At 47.6% G+C, this 6,763-nt stretch overlaps 1 pseudogene; it reads right to left on the bottom strand.

Annotated features, from left to right (window-relative positions):
* Positions 1 to 5,156: 5,156 nt before the first annotated feature.
* On the bottom strand, positions 5,157 to 6,408 carry LOC103114740 (interferon regulatory factor 2-binding protein 1-like; annotated as a pseudogene).
* Positions 6,409 to 6,763: the final 355 nt, after the last annotated feature.

Here is a 6,763-nt window from a genome sequence, read left to right as displayed (position 1 = left end):
GTATGCTCTGTTATTTATTTATTTATTTATTTATTTATTTATTTAATAAGAGAAGTATAGAGTGAGAGATACACAGAAAGACACCAGAGCCCTGCCCAACTCTGGCTTCTGACAGTGCTACGGATTGAACCTTGGATCTCAGAGCCTCAGGCATGAAAGCCTTTTGCAGAACCATTTTGCTGTCTCCCCGCCTGCAGCTGGATTTTTATTTCTGGCCCAGCCATTATTTGCTTCTGTGTTCAAACTCAGTGAGCTTATTTTGAAAATAGAAAGCAGACCTTTCATGGCTTGTGATGTTGGCTAGACAATTTGGAAGGTGCCAGTGAGCACACAAAAGCTGGGTTTGATGAGGCGAGGCCAGGACAGAGTTCCATGTACTGTGTCAGGTAACACAGGGCTCCATAGGTCTCAGTTTCAGCAGGAGGCAATAGTGAAGAAAGAAGAGGGAGTTCCTGCCCAGTACAGGGTCTCCTAAAAGCTGTAAGTGGGGACTAGCTTTTATTCTGATAGAAGTGCATGAATGTCTGTGAAACTGCACTTATAAATTCTTGTTGCTGTTTTCAAATAAACTCATTTTAATAGTGAAAATAACTTTTCTTTTAAAATCACTATGATTATTATTTTAAGCCAGGGCACTAGTAAGCTCTGGCTTATGGTGAGGACAGGGATTGAATTTAGGACCTCTGTGACCTCAGGCTTGCTAATCCTTCACTCTAATGCACTGAGCTATCTCCTCACTCCCCATCTCATAGGTTATGTGAGTGATTGATGCTGTGAGAGAATGAAATGGCCTCTCTCTGGTCTGCTCTCTTTCAACCTAGGTTTTATTAAGATTCCTAGGCACTGGGCTGGTGAACTAGCTTACTTGGATAGTGTCCTGCTTTGCCATGTGAGGGATCCAAGTTTGAGTATGACTTGATTGTGTTGCAGGAAGCTTTGGTGCTGTGGTCCCTTTCATATCCTCCCTACCTCTCCTTCCATTATTTATTTATTTTGGATAGAGACAGATAGAAATTGAGAGGGAAGGCAGAGATATAGAGGGACACACACACACACACACACACACACACAACTGCAGGTGGGGACCAGGGGCTTGAATCAGGGTCCTTGCACTTTGTGACATATGTGTTCAACCAGGTAAGCCACTGTCCAGGCCTGGTTTTCATTTTTTCCTGCCTTTCTACTTCTCTATTTCTAAAAAAAAAAAAAATTCAGCCACAGAATCACCCCTACTTCCTGATGGCCCCAACACAGAACAAGTCCTGTTTTCATGCCTCCCCCCACCACCCATTCCAGACTGAGGTCATATAGGCCTTGTTGCTCTCACTAAGATCCCAGGGTTCCCTGTCAAGTTCAGATCCTAGCTGTGTGTGTGTACTGGTGGGCTTCACTTGGAAGGCCTTGGCATTGTGAAATAATTTTGCTCCTTTCTGCTTAATATACCTCTTGGTTTTGGGATGCAAGATGATACAAGTATCCTTATTCTCAAACTTTTGTTCACTATTTTTTATTAGTGATTTAATATTGATTTACATGACTGTAGGGAGTATAATTGTAATTGTGTGATTCCATACAGTTCCCACCATGAGAGTTCGATGTCCCATCTCCTCCATTGGAAGCTTCTCTATTGTTTATTCCTCTGGGAGTATGGACCAAAATTCTTTTTGGGGTGCAAAAGATGGAAGGTCTGGCTTCTGTAATTGCTTCTCCACTGGATATGGGTATTGGCAGGTCAATCCATACCCCCAGCCTGTTTCTATTTTTCCTTAGTGGGGTAGGACTCTGGAGAGATGAGGTTCCAGGTCACATTGGTGAGGTCATCTGCCCAGGGAAATCAGGATGAAATCATAGTAGCATCTGCAACTTGGTGGCTGAAATGAAGTAAGATGGAAACCAGGATAAAATGTTTAATAAACAGGAGCCACAAAGTAGGAATAGAACAGATAAAAGTAGGGACCTTAGGGTAGAAGGAAGTTTATTTTAGGAATGTTCCTAGAAACCTATGTCTTAATAGTCTTTGCTTGATCTTAATAGATTAGGGTGCCCCAGAAATATTGTCTGGAAAGATGGTGTCAGAGGTGAGGGTAGAACTAGTAAGGATTAAGTCAGAGAGTTGCTTGCAAACTTGAAGAAGATATATAAATGCAATTAACTGTCTATCACAATGATCTAACCCCTGGCCCAGACCCATCCATATTTAGCACAGGTGCATGCATAACCTCTGAGTCCCTGTCAGACAACTCACATACAGTCCATAGTCACAGCTGGGAACAGTCTCGGTTGTGCTTATTTTAGAGCTATTCTTCCTTGAGTGGCAGAGTAGGATAGTCCCTACCATTGCTATTTCATAATGAGGGTAAGGTCCTGAAGAAGTCTACAGAAGGCTTACAATGACATACCCACTTGGTGTGATCAGCAATTCAGAGTCACAGATCTATCAGAGGTATATGCCCAACTTATCTATGGGGGAATCCAAGGATTCCCTGTCTAGGACCCTGGGTATAGTGGCCAAAGAGGCCATCATTAAGTGAGCTGGTCTCTTGCCCATATCCAGCCTTTGTAGTCACTTTGTAGATTTTCTCCCAGTTGTTATGTGGTGAATGTCCTTTGTTGTATCCAAACCAGTATTAGATTTATGGGATCTGGCCTCCAGTTAGGGAAGAAACAGACCTAGGATTTTAGTGGGGTCTTAGCCTCAAGTTTTTCTGCATTTACTTGTTTTGATGATTCTAATAAAGACTGTCATAGGGATAATAATTGTCCTTTACTAAATACATCGCTTTAGCCAGTATAACTCAGTTGTATAGTGTTTCTTCTGAAGCTTATCAATAATGCTGATATTCTGTCAGAAGAGATTGAAAAAGATTGAAGAATATTTCTTCCTTCCTTTTGTATAGTTAATTGAGTAGATAGAGTGATTGAGGGAAGTGAAGTAGGGGGCAGGAAAGGAGACTGTTTAGGCCTAAGTAGTGAATATATGGTTAGAGATTTTATGATGCCTTCTACTAAATTTATTTAGGCCATTCTACTCAAATGGCAGGCTTATTAGGTCTAAGTCTATATGATCTTGGAGGACTATTAAGCACTTTTACTTTGAGGTATATAATTGCCCTTTGCTTGTGGATACATGTACACATGTACCTAAGTATCCTAGTCCCTAGGCTGTAGCTAATACCTGTAGCTATTCTCATTATTAAAATTTTTTTGTTTATTGGGGCCAGGTGGTGGTGCACCTGGTTAAGCATACATGTTATAAAGTGCAAGGACCTAGGTCCAAGCCTTGGTCATTTCCTGCAGGGAGAAAGCTTTGTGAATGGTGAAGCAGTGTAGCAAGTGTCTCTCTCCCTTTCTATCATCACCTTCCCTCTTGATTTCTGGCTGTCTCTATCCAATAAATAAATAAAGATAATACCAAAAATATTTGATTATTTATTTTATTTTAGTGAGAGAGAGAAAGGAGAGAGAGAGAGAGAGAGAAGCCAGAACTCTCCTTTGCTCTGGCTGATAGTGGTGCTGGGGATTGACCTCAGAGCCTCAGGCATGAAAGTCTTTTTGCAGAGCCACTGTGGTGTGTTCCTAGTCTCCCCTTTTAAAATAGATTTTTATTTTGCTCACTAATTTTCAAAGAGTATCTATTTATATCTATGTATCTATCTATCTATCTTCTGTCAGAACAAGGGCCAACCAGAGTATCTCTCTGGCACATGAGGTACCAAGGATTGAATCTTATTTCATGCAATTCTGATGCTCTCTCCAATGTGCTACCTCCCAGGTCAGTTGCCCATGAGTTTTAATTTATTTAATTTTAGATGTGCTGGTGGATCTCATCTACACCATTTGTCACTGCTGTGTTCACCTGAGGTGTGTTTTCATTTCCTTGTCATCTGAATGCTTCTGTAAGGGACAGCTGTCTCTTCCTGTCACCAGATTAACAACCAAGTTGCTCCAGCTCAGGCCATAGATTCCTGTGCTCTTTTGACAAGCACATACCCCTACCCCCCTTTGTAGCTTATCCTTATATTCGGACACAAGTTGCTTTGGGTTCATTTAGTATTATCTTTGCATCTCCCTGGGCTGAGTCATTTCTCTAAGAAATCCTTATTCTTTCTACTTCTACTCCTTCCCCTTCCCCTTCTCCTACTTCTTATTGTTTATCACTGGGGCTTCCCTTCTCCAAGATGACTTTTTCAGATAGAGAGATAGAGATAGAGAGACAGACAGACCCACAGCATTGAAGTTTCCCCCGGAGTGGTGGGCTGGGATTGAACTCCAGTCGTGTGCAGGACAAAGTAAGTGCACTACCCAATGAGCTGTCTTGCTTGCTCACTCTTGTTCTCTCTCAGAGAGCAGCATGCAGATGCAGGGTGAACATGCAAGGGCTCGCTTACATCTCCCTGCTGAGCCTGCCCCCTCAGCCTCACTTCTGGGAACTACAGATATGTCTGTCCTCCTCACCCCTTCCCATTCATGGTTAGTCTGAATGTACATAGAATCACGTGCCTATACAGGTGCCTCCAATTCCTGTCCATCCCCACAGGGCTCATTTCCCCCTTCCTTGTTTGTGCCTTTTCCCCAACAGCAAGAAGCCCAGCTGATATGTTCTAGAATATTTTTAGTCTATCCATTCCATAGCCTCTCAGACAGCTTTAGAATTTCTAGCCCATACTCTTTGGGGAAAATACATTAAAAAAAAAAAATCCTCAAGCCACTTTCTTAGGGGAAAATAATGAATTTATTTAAAATAAACTCATTATTTAAAATAATGAGTTTATTTCTTTTTTTTTTTTGAACCCATCTTTCCGTTTATTGAAGGACAAGGGGAGGGGCGGAACAATAAAATGCTTTTGCTTCATTTATAAAGAGCGATTCCAGAAGACCCCTGCTTGAGGAAGAGTGGGGGGCGCTTCTCCCCCAACTACAAGCAGCAGCCAAGCCAAGCCAGGGAGGGAGGGGTGAGGGAAACGGGAGGGGCTAAGGGATCCCCAAATACCCCCTCAGACAGAAACCACAAGCTTTTTCCCTCCACCACCCTCAATGCTTCTACCTCAGGGGACCCATCTTGGATGAGGAAGGGGGTATGTACACAGGTGGGCAGGGGGCACTGGGCTGGGCAGGGAATAATTTATCCACAGCAGCGGTGGGTGGCAAGGGGGCAGTAGTCTGGTGGCAGTGGTGGTTTAGGGGTCCCGTTCTTTCTTAACCTTGATGTCTCCCGCAAGGATGGTGGCGATCTCTCCCTGCATGAAGGCCCAGGGGACAGAGGAGCCCACCAGCGGGCATTTGTCCCCACTGGGGCAGTACACCTCCCCAGCCAGGCCCTGCGCCTTGATGAACTTGCGAGAACAGGGGAAGCAGAACTTGTGTCCGGGCACCGAGGGGCACTGGACAAAGTGGGTGTTTTCCAGCCGCTCCCGGCAGAGGGTACAGCACTGGGGGCGGGGGTGTCTCCCGGGGTGGCGCCGCTGACAGCTTCTGCCCCCGCGGTGGGGCTGACTTCGGCCTCCTCGTTGCGGGCCACCAGGCAATGCTGGGCCAGGGGGCTGAGCGGTGGAGGAGGCGGCGGGGCTAGTTCCCCCGGATCGCCCAGCGGCGCCTGGGTCCTTGGGAGAGTGGTCCAGGGCCTGAGCCACGTTCTTCAGGGCTGCCATGGGCAAGGGCACACCGGGGGTCTCGGCCGAGTAGGGGCCGTCGGGGGCCACCTGGTGGCGCTGCTGCTGCTCCTTGCTGGTCATCTTCCCTGTCGCTTCGGGCTCCGGGGACGCATTGCGGCGGCGGGGATGTGGGCGCCAGGTTGCTGGAGGGAGCTGGGGGAGCCGGTCCGCACAGCGCCTCGGGGGCGGACTCCTGGAAGCTGCGGACGCAGCTCCCCCAGTTGGCGCCACTCCCGGAGCCGTGCCGCCTTCGTATTCGAGGTACTTGAACCCCGCGGAGGCCAGGGTCTTGCCGGGCTCCGGCAGGGCGTCGTGAAACATCTGGCGGGCCATGGCCAGGACGCTGGCGTACACGTTGCCGGAGCCGCAGAGGTATTCCGTGAAGAGCTTGAGCTCGAACTCTGTAGCCTGGGGACCGGGCAGCGGCGTCGAAGGCGAAGACGCGCCCCACCAGCCCGTCATCCTTCTTGAAGCGCATCGCTTTGGGGCGCCACTCCTCCACCCGGCTCCGCATTCCTCTGCTGCTTCTCCTTCTCGAACTCCTTCTCGAAATCCGAGCCGAACACCAGCCGGGCCGGGTTCAGACCCGGGGCCAGCGTCAGGCCCCGGCCGCCCAGCCCCGACACCGCCAGCAGCCCGGGGGGGGGGTGGTGGTGGTGGGGACCAGGCCGGACATGGAGCCCAGCAGCGCCCTGCGCGCCCCGTCGGCCACCATGTCGTCGCGGCCCAACCCGTTGACCAGGCGGGAGCCCAGCATGAAGAGTAGTTTCTTATCTGCTTGTGACAGGTGTCTGCACACCACTCACACTCCCAACTCAAATCCTCCACCATCACGCATGGGGTCCCTAACACACTCTGCAACCCTCCTATATCCCCATTCAGAATCTTCGGCTCTGCTGCAATAAGCTGCAGCTTGGCCAAACTTTACCCTATGTTTTATGTTTGTTTGTTTCTTTTTTTAAAAAATGCTTTTCATTATTATCTTTATTTATTTATTGGATAGAGATAACCAGAAATCAAGATGGAGCGGGGTGATATAGAGGGAGAGAGACAAACACCTGCAGCCCAGCTTCACCATTTATGGAGCTTTCCCCCTGGTGGGGACTGGGGCT

The sequence above is a fragment of the Erinaceus europaeus genome, chromosome 14 (genome assembly GCF_950295315.1).
Source record: "Erinaceus europaeus chromosome 14, mEriEur2.1, whole genome shotgun sequence".
Taxonomy (NCBI): domain Eukaryota; kingdom Metazoa; phylum Chordata; class Mammalia; order Eulipotyphla; family Erinaceidae; genus Erinaceus; species Erinaceus europaeus.
The sequence above is the reverse complement of the archived record's forward strand: the minus strand, read 5'-3'. Positions and strand labels throughout refer to the sequence as shown.